We start from the raw sequence: 26,649 nt of genomic DNA, 5'->3' as shown, positions 1-26,649 counted from the left end.
CACCATCCCAATCACTGTGAAGTATCAAAATTCAGCTCTCCTGCACATCCTCTTGTCTCCCCTTCCTCCACAATGGATTAAACTTCCTTTCTGCTTTGGGAATTATGACATTCCTCATCCCAGCCATTTTTTTGCTAGGATCAGTCTTCCCTCATTAGACCAAACTTGACTCCTTTCCACTTTGTGTTAAGTGGTCAGCTGCCTCTGTGCGTCTTGCTCCAGCATTGTAGACTCCCTCGTGGGCTCTCCCTATCTCCAGCCTTGGATCGCCCCACGGTGAGCCTTCTGCACATGGATGGCAGCATGCGGCTGGAGAAAGCTGTGGGGCTTTAGTGCAGCTGGCTCCTTGGTAGGGCCTGACTCCAATTTAGCCTGCTTCTCCGGCTCAGTGTCCTTCTGTTTATTCCTCACTGGTTCCCTGGATTAGTTTCCACAGAAATTTCAGGCCTTGTTTTATGCCTTAAAGCCCTCAATTCTATCAGGCCTCTCATCTTTCATTTGATTTATGGAGATCTGTATTTATTTTGCCTCAAGTCTCCAAGGAAGATACATCATTTTCTCAAAAGAAACATTCTCTCAAAGGGACATTTCAAAGGGATGTCTGATGTTCTTGGCTCTTCTGCTCTTCATACTTGTGAAAGAACTTGTTGACTCCTCTCTTTACTGCCTTTTCCTTGAACTTTTCCTGCTTTCTCCTAACCTTCCCCTTTTCCAAACTTGGACTTCTTTCTTTTTTCTTTGAAGACTGTCTCAATTTGCTGTATTGAGTGAAACTGTTACTTCATCCTGCTTTGACTTCCTAGTATTTTTCCATTTCTGCTATCAGTCACGTTCTTTGAAAGAATGGTCTCACTCAATTGAACTCATGAATTTCCTCAGTAACGTCTTTCCTCCTCAAGATTTGGAAATCTGGATGGGGACCCATGTACTTCAAGAAGCCCCTCTCTCTGAAGCTGGAAATGGCAAACTCCACCTGTCCCTTCTCTTCTTGTCCCAGCTGAGCTGAATACATGTTATCAGTGTTGATCCTAATTATATTGATTTACCATTCATTCTTTTAAGGAATGTTATTTTCTTCACTTCTGAGGTATTATTGTCCTCTTCTAGTTCTCTGTGCCATTCACTGTTTCATTTTTCATTTCCTTCATCTCTCTACCACCTTCCCAGCCCAAGCTTAATCTTTGGCTTCCACTTTCTGTGACTTTCTTGAGGATATAACCATCTTGTCTAGGATTTTTATCATGAAATTCTCACCTTTGGTCCTAATATCTAACATGTTTAGCTCCTCATAGGATTTTTTTTTTGAGTATATTAACACTTTGTTTCTTAAAAAAAAAACAAACACTTTCTTATCCTCTCTCCCCTTTATTTTCAGAGGCATCATTTTTCAGTATCAATATTTTATTTTTAAAAGTTTTTTAATGTTTATTTTTGAAAGAGAGAGAGAGAGACAGAGACAGAGAGAATGAATGAGCGTGAAGGAGCAGAGAGAGAAGGAGACACAGAATCCAAAGCAGGTTCTAGGCTTTGAGCTGTCAGCAGAGAGCCCAACACAGGGATCGAATTCACGGAGTGTGAGATCATGACCTGAGTTGAAGTCAGATGTTTAACCAACTGAGACACCCAGGTGCCCCCAGCATCAATATTTTAGATGGCTTTTTGACTCATTGCTGACCTGTACCTTCCCCATGTTGCCAATCACCAGACTCAGTGCTTTGGAATCTGTAAAATTTCTTCTCCTTTCCAACATTATTGTCTAAGCTTTCATGAACTTCTCAAATGGTCTCGTAGCAAGAAACATGCATCTTTGTTTCAGAAACATTGAAATCTCAGGGCATGCTGCTCATACCATGCTCTTACATTCTGAAAGTCTAGAATGACTCCTTGTTTCTCTTGGTGATCCGGTCCAGCAGCCATGGTGAAAGCACATATCAACTGGTCACCCCCACTTGTTTGCCAAGTGTCCTCCTCTAACCTCCCCACAAAGAGCTGCACCGGTGGTCAGGCTTATACCCTCACCAAATCATACGTTGGTGTTCCACTTCCGTGTTTTATGTGCACCCCTGACCCCAATTAAACTGCCTATTTCTCCCTTTCTCCATACTTTTCTCACTAATCAAATGCCTGTTCTTCCTTTGAGATGGATACTCCTTTTTCCTGAAGCCTCTGCTTATTACTGTGTTCTCCTGCCTTTGTTCTTCTGCTTAGCTTCTATACCTCTCTCAGGAGCCAGACGTTTAATAATATACTTAACTGAATCCTTTTGAGAGATTTCATACATGTGTATCAGTTTCCCAGTGAAATTATAAATACCACATTCCTGAATTCTATTCACTGAAACTGTGTGGTTAGTGAGTACTCCATGGGTTCTGTCAGGCCATTCCTCCAAGCCTTGTGCTGCATAACAAAAGGGGCCTCCAATGGATTACCTTGATATTATTTGAAAGACAGAAGGGCTTACTTCCTATTCCCCTGAGGTTTTATGCATGTGCAAATTTGCATGATTGACTTTTTAAACTACTAGATAATCACTATTTGTAGTTAGTTCTTAGCTTGACACTGTAATACAGATCAGCATTGTTATTATCAGAAATTCAGCCTGGAGAACTAACTAACTTGCCTCAAGGCACAAAAATTTGTACCATAGATTTTGTGGACTCTATTTTTTTAAACAGAACTGCAGTCTGATTCTTCAGTCTGACTTTGACACCAGGGGCATAGTTAGACCCTAATAATCATGTCTCAGCACAGACTTTCTTCATTATAGTCTAATGAAATATGTAATATTTTAAATTAATAGTTCATAAGTACCTAGAAAGAAACATTTTGATTGTTCAGAATAGCACAAACCTTTAATAGTGTATTTGATAATTTTATTTAAATAAAAGTACTCTAACCTAAAAGTGCATGAAAACAAAATACTACTCAATACTACAAGCCATATCTTTTTAGAATCTCTTTAAAATACACTTTGTAGATTAAACATTTTTAAGCAACAAGAGATACTAACTCATTAATGAGGTGAAGTGAAATAACACTAAATGTAATAATCTTTGTTTTTCTGATATATAAGGTAGTTCAGTTTATGAATGACACATAACCAGGGGTATTTTATCACCCTTATGTTAAAATCATCAGTGGCCTAAGGGTATGTTTTTCTTATGTTCTCCAGAAGAAGTGTATAGTAAGGGTACTTCTGGAAAGACCTGAAATCCTGCCACTGACCTGTCATGGCCACTGGATGTCACTAAGACCAATAACATGGATATGAGCCAAAGTCTTCATGAAAGGCATAAATACTAGTATTTCATTTTAAGTTTATTTTATTCTCCCAAATGGAAAATTCAAAATCTTATTAAACATGATTTATAAAGAGATGGAGACAGGAAGAATAGACTATATTATAATGAAGGTGCAAAATTAAATGTTAGAGAAAGGGAAGCATAAGTTATGGCAAAACTTAATGTGACTCCAATAGACAGGTTAACTGTATAGTAGGGCATCCATTTGTTTTAATTGATGTGGACACAACTTTAACTGAGCACCCAAATTATCCTGCTGAATGAAGCCGGATATAAATTGTGCCTTGTATCAATTTTCTGGTTCTTGGGTTTTTTGAACAGCATTGAATCAGTTTTAGTTGGTGCCTGTTATGGTTGAATTGTGTCATTGTGCCCCTCCCTAAAATTTGTATGTTAAGTCCTATTCCCTAGCACCTCAGAATGTGATCTTATTTGAAGACAGCGTCTTTACAGAGGCAATCAAGTTAAAATGAGGTCATTAGGGGGAAACCTAATCCGATATGACCAGTGTCCTTATAAAAGGGGGAAATTTGGACACAGAGATATGCATGGAGGTAAGAAGGTGGACAGTTACAAGGAGAAGATGGCCATGTACCAGCCAAGGAGAGTCCTGGAACAGATCCTTCCATAGCTGCCCTCAGAGGGAAGCATTTAATTTTCAGTAGTCTTATGAAACAGACACTATTCTCTCCTTTATTCAGGTAAAGCTTAGAGGTTAAGTCAGACTTTATGTGATATGTTTGCATATATTTCATACCTAAAACTCTTACTGTTTCATGACCACAATGCTTAATTATTTTTCTTTCCTATGAGACTTAAATGAAAAAAAAATTACATTTTTATGAATAATAAGCATTTATAATCTTACTAATGTAATACTAAAGAACTTTTACTTGTTTCTGATTTTAATGCAAAAGTAAACTATAAACAATAAATATAAAACACATTGTAAGTCATAATCTAAGTGTAAATATTATTGTCCAAAGAAAATCTAAAAACTTTACCCCATGTAGAACATATATTCTAAATGTTTGCACCAGATATTCTTTGGTTAATAACTTTTCGGTAGATGGGACATTGTGAAAATGGTGAACCACTTTACCAAGGGCAAACAATGGGGCAATTAGTTTATGAAAGTCATTGATATAATCTTGTGTTTTAGTCTTTAAATATATCAGATTCATACCTTGTAGTGGGGAAAAATAAAATGGTGCACATATGAGAATTGTATACTGTCATAGGATATATAAATTCACCATTATTATATCTAATGTGATAGGTTAGAACCTTCCATACAAACTTAAATATTAACAATAATGAATAAATATGTCTGTGTTTTGGGCCTCCATTGAATAAAAAAAAACTTGCTCCTAATTACTAGAATTATGCTTACTAAAAAAAGATTGAGATGATATCACAGGAAATGCAAACAGTTCTGCCTTTACAATTTCACTGCCTACTCTGCCACCTGTTACTAATGCTGATGCCAACTAGCTAAGTTTATGCCAATGCCCAATCCACATCTGAGACTTTTCTTGCAATCATTGCAAATTTGAAAGCATCTGTGAGCTCTTTCTTTTAACATGTTGGTCTAAAAAGTGGGATTAGCAATGGACCGGAACATACATATCAATGTACTCTTATATGTATATGTTTTTGCATTTACATGAAATTCTCAATAATGCTTAAAAATCCTCAGTGGAGCATGGCTAATTTTGCTCAGAAATTCTTAAAATTCTTTTGCTGAAAAAAACTTCAGTTTTTTTCATCTGCAGAGTTATCTTCTGTCTTAAGTCTGATTTGATATTCATTTTTTAACAAATTTGTCTTTTATTTACTGTAATTTATAGATGCCCACTGATAGCTTTTCACTTTGATATTTTATTTTATTTATTTAAATCTTTTTTTTCTTTTTATTTATTTGAGAGAGAGAGAGAGAGAGAGAGAGAGAGAGAGAGAGAGAGAATCTGAAGTAGGCTCCAGGCTCAGTGCGGAGCCTGAAATGGGGCTCAATCCCACGGTCCTGGGATGACGACCTGAGCCAGTGTCAAGAGTTGGATGCTCAACAGACTGAGCCACCCAGGTGCCCTGCACTTTGCCATTTTAAATAAAGGTAAAATACAAATCATGTCTGTCAAACTTCATCCAGTTCTATAACATATTTCATGATATATAATATAACATGAATTCCAGGGTGGAATACTCCACAGTATATTTCAGTTTTCTTCAAGCTGTCAGTCTTCCAATCTGAAGAGTTATTTAATTTCCTTGGGCAGCAAAGAGTAAAGTCCTCTAATATCCAAAGGAAGAAAATCTCACATGGATTTTGAGTGCCATTAGTGATGGTTTGCTTTTAATTCATCAAGAATTAATTAAATTAATTAATTAATTAAAAGAATTAATTAATTTAAATCAAGAAAAAGCCTGTTATTTGGCTTTAGTATTATGGAGAAATATGCCTCCTGGCTCTACATCTCAGCCAGTCCTCCAGAGAAACCTCAGCATGCTTTGCTGTCCTGGGGACAGCGGGTTAGCCTGTCTACACTGAGGAAAGATTCTGTTTTCCATATTTAGCTCACAGTCCCTTAGCTTTTATCCTCAACTATAATTACTTCTCAGGTCAGACCCCTTACCCGCCCTCCCTCCCCCAACAACAACGACAAAACAAACAAAAAACTCCACAAAAAACCAAACCAAACAAACAAAACAACTGAGCTGGCCAAGGAAACTGACAGAAGGAAGGGAAGCCAAGAGTCTGGAGAAACAAAACAATGCATTTGTTGGGGGATAATTTGATCTCTAGGAGGAGAGTTTTGGGCTCTTTTTTCCTTATCATTTGTGGGCTTCAGCTTTCTTATCTGTAAAATAAGTGTTGGATAAAGTAATCCTTGTTTTCAGTGTTAAATTTCTATGGATTTTTTTTTTTAATTTTTTTTTCAACGTTTATTTATTTTTGCGACAGAGAGAGACAGAGCATGAACGGGGGAGGGGCAGAGAGAGAGGGAGACACAGAATCGGAAACAGGCTCCAGGCTCTGAGCCATCAGCCCAGAGCCTGATGCGGGGCTCAAACTCACAGACCGCGAGATCATGACCTGGCTGAAGTCGGACGCTTAACCGACTGCGCCACCCAGGCGCCCCTGGATTTTTGATATAAATAATTGCAGATGTAAATTCCTGACATTAGAAATAATGGAAATGCCATCAAACAAATAGGTTTGTAAGTCAGGTCATTACTACTGATGGTTGTGTCCAGAGGCTTACTTCTCTATCAGGTCAGGTATGAAGCTGTGAGTTTGAATGCTGGCCAAATTAAGCAAACAAAAATTCTACTCCAAACTTATTTGATAGAAGCCTTTCTATTTATTATTTCCTGAGAAAGTCCATTCACTCTACAAGTATCTTTGGAATTTATGTGTATTCTGAAGACATGGTTTATTTATTAACAAACATTCACAAGAGTGTTTACATTTATTTTTTAAATGTTTGGAATGATGGAAGACATCTTGAGATCTGAAGCAAACAAGTGTAGTCATTTTGAAAATGAAACTATAAAATTAATTTCAGATAAGTACAATTTTATCTGCAAAGATCTAGGGTCACTACTGAATATACTTATATTCTTCCTTATTATTTATCTTGTTTATCATTTTGATAGAATCCTATACATTATTAATAATGCATTTTATATCTGAATAAATGCAATATATTATTTTAATTCTAATTCTAAAGTATTATGGTCTGCTGATTATATCAAGACTAAAAAAAATAGACTGATAATAAAGAAATTGCAGTCAGCGTTTGTGGTAGAGTCCCCTCCCTAGGCAATGTGGTAAGAAAAGACCTCAAGATAAGGAAGGCAACCTGACCATGGGCCTACAGTGACATCCCTGAGGACCCTGTAAGTGAGACCACCCGATCAGACTGTAAGCTTATATGTCACCCATATGTGGGAGACAAAGAAGTAGAAAATGCATAAAAGGCTACACCAGGTGGCGTTCGGGGCTCAGTTTTTCAGGTACAAACCCTCTGAGCCCGTGCCGACATGAATAGAGTTGCTTCCTGGAAAGAAAAGCCTTGGTGTCATGACTCTCTGTGTGAGAATCCTGCTACGCCTTTATACTTTGAATTACATAACTTCAAATCAGAGTAAACTATATGATTCCTGAAAATGGTAATTTATTAAAAAGTTTCTTTACATCATCAGTGTAGCTAATAAAGAGACTTGTCCAATTCCATTTTCAAGTTATGATTAGGATAAATAGTAAATTTAGTTAACAAAAACAAATGCAAAATATATTTTATATATTTTTAGAAAGCAATGTATTCATTTGTTTAAGGAAGCACTATCCAATAGAAATGTAATTAAAACCACATATGTCATTTTAGTGTGTCTTTAAATTTTTAAATTTGTTGTGTAATATATATATATATTTGCCACATATATAATTTTACATTTTCTAAGAGCTGCATTAAAAAAGTAAAACAACCTACCAGAAACTAATTTTTTTTTTCAACGTTTATTTATTTTTGGAACAGAGAGAGACAGAGCATGAATGGGGGAGGGGCAGAGAGAGAGGGAGACACAGAATCGGAAACAGGCTCCAGGCTCTGAGCCATCAGCCCAGAGCCCGACGCGGGGCTCGAACTCACAGACCGCGAGATCGTGACCTGGCTGAAGTCGGACGCTTAACCGACTGCGCCACCCAGGCGCCCCAACCAGAAACTAATTTTAATAATCATTTTCTTTAACCCAATATATCCAACATTTTATCATTTCAACAAGTAATCAATATAACATTAAGGAAACATTTCTTTCTTCTTTCTCTCTCTCTCTTACTCTATCTCTCTCTCTCTTTTTTTTTTTTTTGTATTAGGCTCCCAAAATCTAGTGCACATTTTAAGATTATAGCACATCTCAATTTGGCTGCCAAATTTTCATAAAAAATACTTGATCTGTATTTAGATTTCATAAGTTTTGCAGTTGAAAAATAGGCTTATATATCCTACTTGTCCCAAACATATTTAAAACTTTTCTAATAACTCAACTGAGCATTAAGACAATATTTCTCTTTAATATTTTCATCTGTGTGGACCAAGCTGGTTCATCTCTCTTAAAAGAAATAATTTGACTTTGAATCTTTGAAGAGAAAGCATTTCAGTTTCAAAACTATACATACGTTGGTTAAGTTTATTCTCTTATGCCAATTTATTAATGTCAGTATTAATTATAGCTTATTCAAAGAGATGTTGCAACTCTAGTTTTATCAGTGTCAACAAAGCATGCTTGAGATTTTCCTGGGAGTGTTTGTAGCCCGTTTAGGTAACGCTGTCACTTGTAATTAATCTTCCGCATATCTATTCATGTTAGAAACGTGTAAAATTATTATTGCTCTGCTTTATGAAAGGTATCAGTTTTAACATAAATTCTTACATCTCTCTACTTAGGCCACAGATAAACTTTTCTTTTCCTTGAAGCTTCAAATTTAACTTGCTTATATGCAGTGTGAAATTATAATTTCTCTTACTATCTCTCAATTTAAAAACAGTTTTACTTTTTGGGAATCTGTTGTTTTATGGTTGTCCATAATTACAAGCTTAGATCTTGTTAACAAATCATTAGAAAGTTTTTTGACATTTTATTCTGATTTTAGCTGACTAATTTTGTCAAATTGTTTCAACTCTTGAGGCAAAATTCTTATCACATTCATTATGTAATTACTGAAAATTGTCTCTACACTGAACATTTTACTACCTTTAAAGACAGTTTTACACCATAAGCAAGAGCTTTTTTAGTTTGGTCTACTGTAGGAAACTGTAACAGGTTTTCCTCATGAAATTACAGCACACTTTCAACCAGACTCTTTTTCTTTACTGATCTAACATAAGCTTCTGTATCTTAAGTTGATTTTGTATCAATAGTGTACCTTTGTTTTAAGTTAAATTTTTTTTAATCCTTATTTTTCATTAGAAAAAATATTTTACTAATTATATTAAAATAATATGGAACATTCTACCTAATTACCAATTGCAGTTTAGATAGGTATCACTGCAACTTATGCGGACTTAGGAAATATTCAAAGAAACACATTACAATGTCGCAATTGCTGTGTAGACAAAATATTCCAACTGAATCCATCTGTTGGTACTAATTAGAATGTTTTTGTGTCTATGGAGTATATTAGAAAGGATGTCTAGGTACCACCCCACAAAGCACGGTAAATAATAATAGCTCATATAATGCAATGTTTAAAGTAAAATATAGTTCTACAGAGCAATAATATTCTGCTTACCAAATAACGTATGATGCCTCGGTTTCGAAATTTGAATGGAAGTTTAATTCAATTAAAAAATCAGTTATTCAGTTGCAGTAGCCACATTTCATGTGTTCGGTACCCCAACTGCTGCTAGTGGTTGCTAGATTAGACAATGTGGGTCTAAAAGTAGTGGTACTACAAGTATGCATATATAATATTGAAAAGCATTATACTGATTTTCAACTTGACTAAAATGTTGCATATATATTGTCACGAACTGAGCGTTGTGTGCTCCCAAAATTCACATGCTGACACCTCACCCCTCAATGTGATCATATCAGGAGGTGGAGCCTTTGGAAGGTAATTAGGATTAGACGAGATTATGAGGATGAAGCCCTCATGAATGGACTTAATGACTTTATAAGAGTCATGAGAGAGCTTGCTTTCCCTCTCTACTCTCTGCCATGTGAGGCTGTGAGGAGGAGTAGATAGTCTATAACTTGGAAGAGGATTCATTCAACCATGTGGCACCCTGATCTCAGACGTCCAGCCTTCGAAATTTTGAGAAATTTCTGTTGTTCATAAACCACACACACACACACACACACACACAGAGACACACACACACACACATATATATATACTTATGCGTTGCATGCATGCTTATGCAAATGTATGATAGTCATGCACTTGTTTTAAGACAGCAGGTGATGCTAACTTTGAAAGCATATAACACTATTTTTTATTATATAATTTTGAAACTCTATTATGTGCATTTGAAAAATACAGTAACAGTTAATTAGAAAGAATAGCTTGCTTAAGCAATCCAAGAAATACATTCAAAGCATAGAATACATCTATTTGAGAAAGAAGTTTACCAGCAATCTCCTCTGCTTGTGAGTCTTAAGCGTACCTGGCACTAGAGAAAAATATGGTAATAAATAGCAAATATTGATTAGACGATGTGTCAGAAACTTTATGGATGGAAATAAGGGTGCCTTGTGATTTTTGAAGAACTTTATAAACTAAACATTGTGTCTACATTTGTTGAATGATTCACTCAAACTTTTTTGTTTTCGTTTTTAATGAGAGAGCTAAGAAAGGGGTAGTTGTCTTAATGACAGAACTCTGTTCAATCAAGGATATCATGTATTAGTAGTAAACATGCATGTTAAACTTTCTTTTCTGTCTTAGAAAAAAAGATAAGAAGGACAGTCTACACTTTATTTCCATAAAAGTTAAATCCAGTCTTTAGATTGGTCATAGCAATTTTAGCTAGAGTGGTATTTTTACAAGTGGATTGGCTCTTGCCTATTGTATTACCACAGAACTTACTAATCATATGCTTTTATTCAAAATATCAACACTAAAACTAGAATCCTAATATTATTGATGAGCTGCTATGTTAGGGGTACATAACAGCCTAGAAATCAACATTTACTAGAACCGTCTGAATGTTGAAGTAGAGCACTCAAGCTATAAGTAAATGGCAGCTAACACTCATCCAGATTTTAACAAGTAGCTGGATGTTTGGCATCCTGTATGAAAGTTCCAGATGGTTGACTAGACTTCTCACTTTTCATTTAGATGTTTTCCCCAAGAGTTTCATTCAGTTTTAATGTTCATTCACGGAGACAATTTGTGGCAGACACATCACTTTCAGGGATATTCTTATCTTCTATTAACAGAACATGAGTCATATTTGGGCATGCCATCTTTCAGTGGATTAAAATAACATTAGTACGCAATTAAATTACTTGCATATTTGTGTTCCTTGGTAACCACTTTAAACTTAACCTTGTGCCTTAACGATGATCTCAAAATATCACTTGGCTTTATTGCAAGTAGTATTCAGAGTCTGAAAGATAGTGGGCACTCAGTGTGTTTAATGTATGTACGTATAAACAACAATATATGTGTAAACGATGACTGAAGATAGTTTCAATGGAAAATATCTATAATAGGTAAAGGTTAGGGATCATAAGTTAAAGGGAAGAAACTTACACAAATCTAGAAAATCCATAAGATGTATGAAGGAAATCCAAATATTTGAACTACCGAGTAATAGGCAGGATGTTGTGTAGTCTGATTTGCGTGATTTGTCTGTCTGGCCACACTAAATAATCGCCAACTTTCTCTCTTTGCTTTGTGCTGAGAGGCAGCAGACGTGGCATGAAATACAACAATCTGGGCGTATTCCTCTTTACCTTCTGGAGTGGTGAAGGACAGCAACTAGATTGGGATTTTCTTTTAAACACATGACATGGAATGTTAACAGTTTATAAATATTGTTTTTTTGTGGGAATAGAAGGGATTGAAGGGCAGCTCCCTTTTATGTCAAAAGCTATTAAACTGGGGATGTGTTAATAAACAACAAGCTCCGGTGCTGACAAAATTTAGAGTGTTTGTATAGAAACGCTAATTCAGGTTACTAAACAGGCACTGGAATTAGGAAGTTAGGTTCTGGGCAAGCTATTCTAGGCATCAGCTTCCTTGTCATCTTTAACACGTACTTAGGAGTTCCGAATATACAACTTGTGCTCATCGCATGTGTGTGGAAATTCTTTCAACTCTCCCACCATTCAAACATAAGATGTCTGTCATTAATATGGAGTACTGTATAACTTTCTGAATTGGAGATTTCTGCCTAATTTCCCTCCAGACTGATACCGTGAAGACAAGTAGAGGAACTTTCCTGGCCTCTTCCACCTCTATATAAAACAGCCCATACATGCTGTTTTGCAAGCATTGGCTTTCATGCAGAGTGGCAGCCAATGGTGATACTGCTAACTGGCAGTTCTTTCCAGCCAAAGGCAAACTCTGGGAACTAGTCATAGTAATTGGATGCCTAGCTACCCATCTCACAATTTTATGTTTTGTTAATGAATCATCGACACCTCTTGTTAGCTCCCGAGGTTTGGTGTTGCCCTATCGGCAGCCAAGAATCCCACATTTCAATTACTTTGGCTGTTAACTCACCACATATGTTTTTGGCATTGTTAGCTGAGGAAAGGAAAAACTACAACTTGGGCTGCAATTAAACCCACACTGTAAAAAGGACTAGCGTGTGGCTTTTTCTTGTGACCATCAAAATCACTGATTTTCTTGTTGGTGGGTTGCTTAGTAAATGCAAGCTGCTATTAAGTTATAAAATAAATAAGTCATGGGGCTGTAATCTACAGCATTGGGAATATAGTCAATAGTATTATAATAACCTTGTATGGTGACAGATGGTAACTAGACTTACCATGAGGATCATTTCCTCATGTATAAAAATATCGAATCACAAAGATGTACACCTGAAACTAATAGGAGACTGCATGTCAATTACACTTCAATAAAACATTAAAATCATAAAAATTCATATTTCTCTTTAAAGTGAAAGTAGATTCCACTTAATTTGAAAACAACAAAAAAAATAGAATATAGTAATCCAATCCTTGGGGACTCACGGATGAATACAAAAAAAACAATATGCCTCTGGTATTTGCTAGCAGCAAGAAGAAAAATTTGTAAAAAAAATTGTAGGATAATAACCGATGAATATTAACGGAGACGATTTTGTTTTAAAATGATTAGGTTTGCATTTGGTAGTCAAAAAATAACATGTTCTTATGAAAATCACTTAATTTAGAAAAAATAAACAATTCCATTTATAAGTGATAAAACTGTTCCTTTCTGAAAAAAGGGTTGGATTGTTATAGTAACATTCATCAAATCACCGTAGTCAGGAAAACAGGAATCAATATGGACTCCTCCCTCTTCTTCACCCCAAACCACATGCAGTCTACATTGAGTTCTTTTGTGTGTGCTTCTTTAATAACCCACTTATCTGTTTTTCCTCTTCACCATTTCTGCTGTTGTCCAATTTACGTGTTTGTGTACTTGTCGGGCCCCAGCAATGATCGGTACTGGCTGTTCCTGATCTCCTGGCTTGTCCTTCATATCCTATCCTTCTTGTAAATACAGTTGCATTCACATTTCCCACTGTGTTAGCGATGGGAAATTTGCATACAAATACTTTTATGATTTTGTCTTTGACCATCTTTTCCAGCCTTATTATTTGCTACCCATCCCCACCTCTTTCTGTTCACCTCATCCTTTGTCACCTCCACCTGTGAACTTCTGTACACCAGTCAAGTGGGCACATTGCAACTTCCTTTTGCATACCGTGCTCTACTGTGGTCTGTGCTCACACTGCTTTTTTGGATGTAATTATTCTTCCATTCCTCTTTATCTGGTGAACATGAACTCTAGTGTCATCTCTCTTAGATAACCTTTCCAGATTTCATGATTCTTCACAGGAAGAACCAGCCATATTCCCCTCCTATGTGTTCCACTGTACTTTGTAATCGTTTTATGCGCCTATTTATTTTAGTTTCTCATACTTTGTTAGATGTTTGCCATGTGCAATACACTGTCTTATTCATCTTTGTATTGTTGGCATTGAGCATAGTCCCTGGCATACAGTAAGTACTACAGGAAAGTAATACTTGAATGGAGAAGAGAATAGTGACAGCCCTCCACTAGTCACAAAGAAGTTGTGACATGAGATGTCCTGTGCAAAGTAAGGACTTTATAATGGAAGTGAACTCGCCAGGGAAATTCAGGGTGGGGGGACCCTGTCTGGATAGAAGGATCCTGAGGTTCAAAGGTGAGAAGTATTGTTGGAGATTTAGGCAGAAGCCAGGCCATGGAAGGATTTGCTTATATTGAAAATTGTGCAGATTTGTTTTTGTAGGTCATAGGGAAGATTTTCCAAGAATATAAGTACTATGACGTGGGATTTTTTTGAAATATTGACATAGTGGATGCATTTGAAATGGGCATGTTGGAGAGAGAATATGAAAAGGCAGATTGGATGCAGAGAGATAAGGTAAAATAAGAAGCAGATTGATCACTGATCAGATTGATCAGGAACCCACTGCAGTGTTCTAGACAAGAGATGACTATGTTTGAAGCAGCTGAGATAGAGAAGAAAGGGGTGTATAGAAGAGAAGCTTAGAAGGCCAGAAATTCATGCCCCAGGTGCATGCTTTGTTATGGTAATTGGGAGACAGAGGAAGCTAAAAAGACACCTAGGTTTCTAGCTTAGACCTTTGGAAAGAAGGAAGGCCTTTATGTAATATTGGAGATAATGGAGGAATGGCAGGTTTGGGGAAGGAGACATGGATTAAGTTTGGAGAATATTAAGTTACTGATGCTTTGGGCCAACCAAGTGGACATATCTAGTGGAGAGTTCAGAAATCATGAGAAAGAGCTGGAGTAAAGAAAGGGACTTGGAAGTCATTTGGTCTGAAGGCTTTTGGAGTTGAATTGTAGCATTGTCTCTTCTTAGGGTCTACAGCCTGCTGGCCCACTCTGGATCTTGAAATTGCCAGCGTCTTTAATCATGTGAGCTAATTTCTTTAAAAAAAAAAAAAGTACAGATTAGGGAATGTACAGGGGAGCCTGTTCTTTGTTTTCTCATCTTTCTAATAATTAATGCAAATAATTTGTATTAATTAATTTTGTTATTTTGTTATTTTATTTTGGTTTGGAGAGATAGAGCAAGCGAGTGAGGGAGGGGCAGAAGGAGAGGGAGAGAGAATCAACCAGGCGGAGACCGACGTGGGGGCTCAATCTCACGACCATGGAATCATGACCTGAGCGGAAATCAAGAGCTGGATGCTCAACTGACTGAGCCACTCAGGTGCCCCACTTTTGAGTTATTTTAATTCCAGTTAGTTAACATACAGTATAATATTAGTTTCAGGTGTACAATATAGTGATTCAGCATTTCTATACAACACCTGGTGCTCATCACAAGTGACTCCTTAATGCCCACCACCCATTTAACCCATTCCCCTACCTCTGGTAACCATCAGCATGTTCTCTGTAGTTAAGAGTCTAGGTTTTGGTTTCTCTCTCTCTTTTCTCTTTGCTTATTTGTTTTGTTTCTTAAATTCCATGAATGAGTGAAATCCTATGGTATTTGTCTTTTTCTGACTGACTTGTTTCAGTTAGTAGTATACCCTCTAGCTCTTTCCATGTCCTTGCAAATGGCAGATATGCAAGATTTCATTCTTTTTAATGGCTGAAAAGTATTCCATTATAAATATATATAAATATATATATGCCACTCTTTCTTTATCCATTCACCAATCAGTGGACACTTGGGATGCTTCCATATCTTGCTATTGTAAATAATGCTACTATAAACAAAGAGGTGCATATATTCCTTTGAATTTTTGTATTTCGGTGAATACCCAGTAGTGCGATTACTGGATCATAGGATAGTTCTATTTCTAAATTTTTTTAGGAACCTCCATACTGTTTTCCAGAGTGGCTGCACCACTTTGCATTCCCATCAACAGTGTAAGAGGGTTCCTTTTTCTGCACATCCTCACCAACATCTGCTGTTTTTTTATCTTGTTGATTTTAGCCATTTCGACAGATATGAGGTGATATTACATTGTAGTTTTTATTTGCATTTCCCTGATGATAAGTGATGATGAGCATCTTTTTATGTGTTGCCCATCTGAGTGTCTTCTTGGGAGAAATGTCTGGTCATGTCTTCTGTCAAATTTGAAGTTGAGTTATTTGTTTTTGGGGTGTTGCAGGGGGAAATCTATTCTTATAATCTATTTGTTTCAGTACAGTGCTCCCAAGATTAAGTACGGAAGTCAAGAACTTTCTGTATTGGTATCTGCAGTATTTATTCCTTGGCTTTGCCTTTTCTAACACATCTTGCACAGTGCAGCCAGAGTATCTATCTAGAGACACAAACATGGTGATGTTTTTACCTTCTTTTAAAAATGTTTAAAATAACTCCACCTAACTTCCTGTAAAAGCCAAAATCATCAGGATGGCCTACATGGCCTTTTGCAATCAGGTTGCCTCTCCTGCAGCTCCCCTTTTCATGCCCCATGACTTAGCCAAGGAGAACCACCTGTGGGGTTCCACAGCCATGGAACCAGCATTCCTCCTGCAAACCGTTTTATCTTCAAGATGTTGTTTTTGCCTGGAATACTCTCCTCTAATTTTTCTACCTGATAAGCACCTACACCTCATGCCTCAAGTATTCCAAATGACATCCTTTCCTACTGGTTTTGGCAAACTATGAATATTTTCCACTGTGAGACCTCACAACACTGTTTTAGACAACCATGAACCAGAGCTGATGACATCTTGAGTTCACTCTGCCATCCTATCTTTCCATATGCAAGACTGCACCCTACACTAGAAGTGATGGCTGATGTTCATTTACCACAATCTCAGCACCCAACATGGACACCAGTCCCAGCCAAGGCTATTTATAAAGTATCTTCTGTTTGCCTAATCAAGCAGAAGCAATCCCTATACCACTGCACCAGGCAAGAATTTCAACAAAGGTGGTGTGTATGTAGGCAAGGTTTAAGAACAAAGATGGTGATACAGCAAAGTGTTTCCAACTTGAACAAGGAGAATTTGATCATATTAAGAGAGAACTGTTTGATATATAATATTAGAAGTCAGGGTGAATTTCAAGTGTTACCACAGTAGATGATAGTGTCTAGATTTAGGGTTCCTTATGATCGTTGTTCAGGAGACAAGTTAGAAGTTTGGAGTCATCTGTGCCTTATTCATTAAGAGGATTTGCAAGACTCCTTCATACTTTTTTATTAATAAATCTGCTTTTCTCTAAGAGCATGAAAGCTCTCTTAAGGGAAGAGAACATTGCCTCAAAGGAAGGATAACTGAAGAAGTAATTATTGAATAAATGAAGGAAAGGATGGAAGCAGATAATAAAAGCTTAATTAATAAGCCTTTGGTTGATGGCAGTAATGATGGAAAATCAGTAATTTCAATCAGTAATTGAAAATTGAACCTCGGTAATCCTCAGAGCCTAGAGAATTGAAGAAATGGCTTTTTTCCCTGTCTCCTATTGATTGTCTCCTGTTGTCCTGCCAAGATGGGAGGCACTTAAAGTTATCTGGTTTGACCTTGACCACAAATATAAGAGGTAAATATGATTTTCATTTTATAGATAAGGAAAATCTGGCTCACAGGAGACAAATAATTGTTCAAACTCTTATATCTGGTAATAATGCCTCATGTTCTTTTTAGTCTGTACTTAAAGACGGGCCACTCCTGTTTAATGCCTGACACTCAAGTTAAACCGATCCACGTAGCACCCTTTAATGCTTCAGCCCGAAGTCCTTTGTATCTGTGACTCTTTACTTCACTCTGCCATATCTCTTCTCCTCCACCTTTCTGCACTTTAGTGAAATTCTTTTTATGAAATGGCTTAGCTTTAGTCCAGAGTTTCTCAACCTTGGCACTACTGACATTTTGGGCTAGATTATTATTATTATTATTATTATTATTATTGGGTGGGTGGAGGGATGTTCTGTGCATTGCAAGATATTCAGCAGCATCCCTGGTGTCTATCCATTAGACACCAGTGTGGTGGCCCAAAAAATTTCCAGGCCTTGCTCATCATCTCCCGAGGGCCCAACTGCCCCCAGCTGAGAAGTGCTGCTTGGACCCTACATCCTCCCCTACACATCTTTCTGAAACTCTCAGAGGCCTTTATTTGTAATCTCTGTATTTACCATGCAACATACATTTCCTTCTAAGACCTTGCTTTCCTAATTTTCTTGACATTTTCAGTCCCATGTTGCTATTTAACTTTTCATGTCTATCACTATCTCTTCAACTTTGCTAAAAGTATCTTTAGGATAGAAGTCCTTACTAAAACTTAATAAACCCTTGTATTTTTTGCAGAACAGACATTTAAAAATTTTGGCGATTTGATTATTTTGTGATGTGAGAATTTGATCAATTTATGATGGGAAATTATTTGAAACACCTAATGAAGCTCAGTGGCACCTCCTGTCACAGTTTCCAAGTCACGTGAGAGGAAATTGATAGGCGCATTCACTGTTTACTTACAATCAGTGCACCAAGTTAATTTCTCGAATAACAACAAAAATTTGGGTTTTGGGGTGCCTGAGTGGCTCAGTCTGTTAAGTGTCCAACCGGTTTTCAGCTTAGGTCATGATCTCATGGGATTAAGCCCCACATCTGGCTCTGTACTATCAACACGGAGCCTTCTTGGGATTCTCTGTCTCCTGCTCTCTCTGCCCCTCCCCCCCATAAATAAATAAACTTAAAAAATTTTGAGATTTCTACTATCTTTTCTATTATATCTGAAAAGGTGGGAGGTAAAAAAGTGACATGAATTAAAAAATCAGAAGATAGTTTAAGGTTTACCCCTCATGAAAGAGTGAAGTCACTGTTTTCCAGAGAAGGTATTGAAGACTTCCTTGTAAATATGCAATTTTTTTTAAACTTTCTTGGAGAATACATTAACATTTCAGAATTTCTGCAGGTGTAAAAAACAAGCAGATTCTAACATCTTTCAGGTGTTTAGGCTCATGGCCCATTTCAGGGATCTTGGGTTTAGGATATAATTGTGATTTTGTAGTCTCACATAATCACTTTAAGTCTTATTAATGTGGTGAACCCTCCTTCGGCACAGGAGTCGAAGACCTCTATTAAAATTTTTTATTTTATTAAAAATCATTTAAATTGTGGTAAAATGTACATAGCATTTACTCTATTAACCATTAAAAATGTTTAGTCATATTAACCATTTTTAGGTGTACAACTCAGCAATGCTAAGTATATTCACATTGTTGGGAAATCCATCTCCAGAACCCTTGTCATCTTGCAAAATGAAGACTCTATACCCAATAAACTCTCCACTCCCTGCTCTTTCCGGCCCCTGGCAAGCACCATTCCACTTTCTCTATGAATTTGACAACTCTAGATATCATACATAAGTGGGATCATATAGTATTTGTTTCTTTGTGACTAGATTATTTCACTCAGCAGAATGTCTTCCAGATTCATCAATGTTGTAGCAAAAGTCAACATTTCCTTCTTTCTGCAGGTTGAGTAGTGTTCCATTGTATGTATATACCACTTTATGTTTACCCATTAATCTGTTGGTGGACACTTTGGTTGCTTCAATCTTTTGGCTGTTAGGAATAATGCTGGTATGAACATTGTTTGCAAATAGATCTTTGAGACCCTGCTTTCAACTTTTCTTCCAGAAGTGGAATTGCTAGATCACATGGCAATTCTATTTTTAATTTTTTGAGGAAATACCGTACTGTTTAATAGTGGCTGCACCATTTTATATTCCCACCAAAAGTGCACAAGGGCTCCAATTTCTCCATATCCTTGCCAACATTTGTGGTGTGTGTGTGTGTGTGTGTGTGTGTGTGTGTGTGTGTTTGGGGGTTTATATGTTTTGATAGTAGCCATCAATGAGTGGTATCTCATTGTGATTTTGATTTGCATTTATTCAATGATCAATAATGTTGAGCGACTATTCATGTGGTTGGTGGGTATTTGTATATCTTTTCTGGAGAAATGTCTGTTTTAGTTCCTTGCCCATTTTTTAAATTGAGTTGCTGTTGTTGAGTTGTAGGAGCTCTTTATATATTCTGGATATTAACATTTTATCAGATACATGACTTGCAAATATTTTCTCCCATTCTTTTCACTCTGTTGATTGTGCCTTTTGATGCATGGAAGTTTAAATTTTTATGTAGTCCAATGTATCTATTTTTACTTTTGTTTCCTGTACTTTTGGTATCGGATCTAAGAAATCATTGAAATGCAATTTCATGAAGGACATCTATTAAATTTATCTTCTTTACAGAACCTGGAACTCATGAATGGCTTCCTTTTTGATTGACTGAAGTGTTATAGGATTTTTTACCACAATACCCCGGATTCATTGTCTTGCCACTTTGAAGAATGAAGAAGAGGTGGGCACAAAATGAGCAGAGGGCAAGTTTATTTGAATATAAGATTAAAATGGAAAAATAGTAGGAAAGCTCTCTTCATAGAAAGGGGACATTGGAGAGTGAATGACAGAGGACTATAGGCAAGGGCCCTTGTTTTATAAGGTTCTGGTCAGCCCTCTCCCTTCCCTTCCCTTCTCCTTGTTCTTTCTCAGGTTCTACCCTTATTGGCAGGATAACTCTAGGTGTTGGGTTGTCCATTCCTGATTGGCTTGTTTCCATTGTAAGAAGTGTGGTCTTTGGTCATACCTAGGTCTTTCCTCAAATTGCTGAGGGAAATCTGAGAAGGGGGATAGGTTGGGTCTGTTACATTTTTAAGGGGAACCTTAAGCCTGGGGGGTTTGCTGTGGTCAGACACTCCCAGCATTGTTCCAAAGTATGTGTTTTTCCCCACCCAGGGACCTCAGGTCCTAATCCTTCCCTCTCTGCCTATTTTATCCTATCTTTTCCTATTGCAGAAGGAGGAAAATGATAACTACCAACCATATCTTCATGAAGTTTCCCCACTCCATTTCCTCTATCTGTATAAACATTTTTACTGTAAAAACTGGGGGAATGAGCTCTCTCTTCTTTCTCAATCCATCTTTCACTCTCCATTCTGGCTCTGGTGCTGTCTTGTACACTGTATATTCTCTTATTTTCTTTTCATCTTATAGCACTAGAGCAGCGATTTTCATCATAGCTACATCACTTTAGACAAAAAAAAATCATCAAATAATACAGCACAGTGGTTAAAATCTGAGCTAAATTTGTGCCTAAAGTCTGTCACTAGATTAAGGAAGGAACTAGATCTGTTCACTGCATGGCACATAATAAAAGCTCAATAAATATCTACTGATTGAATTAAAGTGTAAAATGGGTAACCTGTCTAAATCTTACCTGTAAATGTTAGGCGTGAGAGAGTCTGTTGTGTGAATGGAAGTCTCAGTCCTTGGCTTGTAAGGGTTAAATTGTAGGGCTAACCTGTAGCCTTGAGAAATAACAGCTTTGTTTTGACACTGTAGGTTAAGAGATAACAGCCTTGTCCTATCAATCAAGGGAACAAAAGTTCAAGGAAAATCAACTGGATTAGTGTTTGATTGGATTGGGGCAAGGGCATGTTGAGAACTTTGAAAAAGTGGTGCTGGAGGCAGGGTCAAGGAGGTCAACTGGTTGTGGCTTAACTGCAGAAGGTCTGAACTGTTTCCACCCTCATCTGGGAACTATTTCTTTGTTCTGTTCCTAGGTGATGATAAGACGATGTGGTCGGCTATAAAAACTCTGTACCCTGGCTGTTGGAGGCCACACTCTGATCAAGAGTGTCTGTCCTGATAGGTTGGCCTTGCCTCTCATTGCAATAAACTTTGCTGTGACTGTCACTGGTGCCCATAGCATTCTTTTTCAGGAGTCCTGTGGATGCAACAGGCTTCAGCACGAGATTATGTGGGGATCCACTCTCAAATAAAGGCAGTCAGAACCATGTTGCACCCCCTGGGTTTTAGTGTGTAGCTTATTTATTGCGGTTCCTGTCTCCAGCTTTTGTTTCTATCATTCCCCTTGAAAAGCTTGAGACTCTGCCTCAGGGTATTTCATCTACTGCTCATGTCTAGCATGTACCTAATACAAAGATTAATATGATCAATTTTATATGTAAAAATAAGATAATTATACTTATCATCTAAAATTTTGTGGGGATTAAATGAAGGAAAAAAAGTATGTTCAGGTTGGCAATACTTGGCAATAGTAATTGCTCATGAATGATGGTGATTAATTACTAATAAGAAATCAGACTTGCAGGACCTACAAAATCCTTAAAACTTGCAACACTGATACTAACACCTGATGACATTGTTGGAAGGGAACCATGTAAGGATCTTACAGTCTGTTTGGGAAGACAAGATAAGATAAAAATATGTACATAAAAAGAAGCATGAATGAACATCAGTGAGGAAAGCAGATACTGATGTCTGGTGGAGTTGCAAGGAAGGAGAGAGTATGATGGAATTGAATAGCTACATAAAACCTCATAGAGAAGATGAGCTTGAGTTGTTTTTTGATGGACAACTGAATTTAGATGACAGGACAGAAAAGGAAGGACATGCCCAGGCAGGGAATATTTGAAGTGTGGTTAGTCTATCAATTTGCCGTTAGAGTACGGAGGGCCTTAAACGTCATGCTATGGGTTTTGTATTTCATCTTATAAACCAGAGGCTGGCAAACTTGTTAACTTGTTCTGTAAGAGGCTAGACATGAAATATTTTAGGCTTTGCGGCCACAAACGGTCTCTGTTGCTTACATCTTTGCCTTAAAAAAAATGTAAAAAACATTTTTAGTTCTCAGGCTCTACAAAAACAGGCCACAGGCTGGATTGGGTATTGTTCACTGATGCAGGGCTCCAGCAAAGATCTTTTGAGCAGTTACTTGACACCATCAGAGGTGCATTCTAGGAAAATGGCTGGTAGCAGCGAGAATTACCTCATACCTCTTTATAATCTAGATTTTTGTACCTTCAGAGAAAATATGTTTTACAAACTAGAGAGACAAAGCTTCATATTTTCTGACTGTGTACATGGAGTAGAGAATTCCATCGCCAAGATGATTACAGTATATACATTCTTTGGGATACATTTGCATTGCATTTCACCCTCTTCTTGTTGGCTAGAGTTGGCATCGTAATTGGTATTAATAGCATTACAAATGGGTACATTGTAGGCACTTAATGGCTACTTTAAGAACTGAATTTAGGAGGTGAAAATGTTTTATGGATTCCATAATAAAGAAGTTTTATTGCGGCTAGTTAAGAAACAAATGTTATGAGAAGAGCTGATTTTTCTAGTATGTATCATAAAGTATGACAGCCTTTATGACAGCAACTTAATTCTACAAGCTCCATGTGTTTGTGTTTAAAGGTACTGCCATCAAAATGAAGATATGGAACCAAAGACATATATTGTCCCTCTGCTGACCCCCTTATCAATCAATGATTAAATATTTTGTTATATGGACAAAATTACGTTTCTTAATCTTTTATACAGTATAGGTGAACACAAATGTTTGGCATTTGTGATGGTTAATTGTATCTATCAACTTGGCTAGACTATAGTACCCAGATATTTGTTCAAACATTATTCTGGATGCTTCTGTGAAGGTAATTTTTAGACTAAATTACATCAATTTATAATTATATGTATCAAATATATATAACAAGAATTTTATATATATTCTATTACATATATAGGATTTTTATATATATTGGTTCTGTTTTCAAATACAGACTCTCTGTGTGTGTGGTGTCTGACTTAGAATATAGGTTGTGTGGAGTATAAAATAATTAATTTTGGCAACAGAGGGGTGAGCTCCTCTGTAAGGAGGCATCTCTCAGGGTGACTGATATCACAGCCTGCCACTTGCATGCTCTTGGATGGTGTATGTATTGAGCTACTGGACAAAGAAAACAAATAACGTTTTCAAATATAAGCCCTCAAAATTAGTGCCATATGAACAGATATTGAAGCATTGCAAGCTGTGATATGATGTTGGGTTTTCCTTGTGGAGGGTAACTATGTAGTGTGCTTTTCCGGGTATAGGGTGGAGATTTATTCTTTGGTATTTTGGTCATTAGTGACTCTTCCATGCCATCTAGAAAACTTTAAATATTTTGCTCTCCTGGATTTATTAGCCATTATTGAGAGCAATGTTTCTCTATCAGTGCTAGGCAATTTTGGACAAATTTGGAGGTAATTCAGTAAGTTCAACCAACATTTATTGAGTAATTACCATGTGCTGGTACTAAGCACTGTTCAAAGAGGAATAAAACACAGTTCTCTCAAGACTATAGTTTCATGTAGTTTCGGAATGACTATTAAAGCCTTAATATGAAGAAACGGGCAGAAGACATGAATAGACACTTCTCTAAAGAAGACATCCAGATGGGCAACAGGCACATGAAAAGATGCTCAACGTCACTCCTCATCAGGGAAATACAAATCAAAACCACACAGAGATGTCACCTCACACCAGTCAGAGTGTCTAAAATGAACAAATCAGGAGACTATAGATGCTGGAGAGGATGTGGAGAAACGGGAACCAACCACTGTTGGTGGGAATGCAAACTGGTGCAGCCACTTTGGAAAACAATGTGGAGGTTCCTAAACAAATAAAAAATAGATCTACCCTACATGCCAGCAATAGCACTGCTAGGAATTTACCCAAGGGATATAGCAGTGCTGATGCATAGGGGCACTTCTACCCCAATGTTTATAGCAACACTTTCAACAATAGCCAAATTATGGAAAGAGCCTAAATGTCCATCAACTGATGAATGGATAAAGAAGTTGTGGTTTATGTACATAATGGAATACTACTTGGCAATGAGAAATAATGAAATATGGCTTTTTGTAGCAATGTGGGTGGAATTGGAGAATGTTATGCTAACTGAAATAAGTCATACAGAGAAAGACAGATACCATATGTTTTCACTCTTATGTGGATCCTGAGAAACTTAACAGAAGACCATGGGGGAGGGGAAGGGGGGAAAAAAAGAAAGGGAGGGAACCAAACCATAAGAGATTCTTAAAAACTGAGAATAAACTGAGGGTTGATGGGGGGTGGGAGGGGGGGAAAGTGGGTAATGAGCATTGAGGAGGGTACCTGTTGGGAGGAGCACTGGGTGTTGTATGGAAACCAATTTGACAACAGATTTCATATTAAAAAAAATAAAGCCGTGAAAGAATGGCTAGATAGATAGATAGATAGATAGATGAAATTCAGAAATCTCTTTCTCAGAATATGGGAAACTTTCATCTTAATCACAGTGGAACACTGATTCTTCAATAGGGTGCAAAGGTAAAAGATGTTCAAGACTAAGTGTCACAGATATGTTCTGTGAGAACAGAACTTAGGGCAGGTATGTCTTCACAAAGAAGACAGGTAGGCAAAGACTTGGAGAAATGATGTGTTCAGAAAGAGACATTTGATGAGATCCATTGTGAGGACATTGGGCAGACAGGGGTGGAATCCAAAATTAGGGGGTGGAGGACTGATGGAGCAGAAGAGTGTGGGGCAAAGGTGCTCCTGAGATAGTTTACCTTCTTTCAAGTCTTGTCTATAGTCCTTCAGTTTTACTGAGCAGTTACTTGGTGAAGTGCTACATCTTTCCTTCTAAACTGTTATTGTGGTTATAGGTTTCCAGTGTTATCTGTCCTTGTGTCTTATATTTTAGAGATTTTATTTTCCAGTTAGAGCAACTAAATCTCACTGATAGGGTCTGAAACACTTAAGGGATTTTTAGCCATAGAACTATCTTTTGCATAATCTCCTTACAAAAGTAATGCCATTCTTGCATTTTTCATGGTGGGAAAAGTAGCAATTTTTATTTGTTTGGATACTGAAGCAGACAAAGGACCCATTGGCTCTCACCACAATTCCAAAATAAACTGTATTGCTGTTTGAACGATGGGTACAATTACCTATTTTCTATTTCTGTTCACAGGGAATTCAAATAATGGTGAAGGAAAAATATTGAATGTCAAAGTGCATTTGCCTCTGCAGAAACAGTGCGAGGTGTTATTAATGAGGATCCACAAATAACTGCAATTTTGCACTGCTCAACATTCATAAATGACTACTGGTTAAATCAAGGGAACAATTTCTGCTTCCATTATATCTTGCATATGAAGTGTGCATGCTATCTTAACATCAAAGTGTGTGCAGTACTACCAAAGGAAGGAATCTGATGATAGCCGCATTTTGAGCCACAAGTTATCAGTAGATCCCTCTGTGGTATGGCAGTGTTCCAGCCAGGCATAGTTTCTTTTATGCTGGGAACAAAGGTTGTTCTTTTGCCCATGTTTGAAATCCACACTCATATACATGATTTGTTCTGCTAGGCTGCTGGCTGATTTAAATACATGAGTATTTCTTTTGATTAATATTGTGACTGTACACACACAAATATATGTATTATATATACTTAATACATATATATAAAATATATCTTTATATATATTTAATATGCACATATTTTAAAAGTGATGGGGCGCCTGGGTGGTGCAGTTGGGTAAGCGGCTGACTCTTGATCTCAACTCAGGTCATGCATGATCTCACAGTTTGTGAGCTCGAGCCTTGCTTCGGGTTCGGTGCTGATGGCGTGGAGGCTGCTTGGGATTCTGTCTCTCCTTCTCTCTGCCCCTCCCCACTTGTGCTCTCTCTCACTCTCTTTCTCTCTCTAAGTAAATAAAATAAGCTGAAAATAAAATAAAAGAAAAGAAAA

This window comes from Prionailurus viverrinus, chromosome A1 (genome assembly GCF_022837055.1).
Source record: "Prionailurus viverrinus isolate Anna chromosome A1, UM_Priviv_1.0, whole genome shotgun sequence".
Taxonomy (NCBI): Eukaryota; Metazoa; Chordata; class Mammalia; order Carnivora; family Felidae; genus Prionailurus; species Prionailurus viverrinus.
This window is presented reverse-complemented; position numbering follows the sequence as displayed.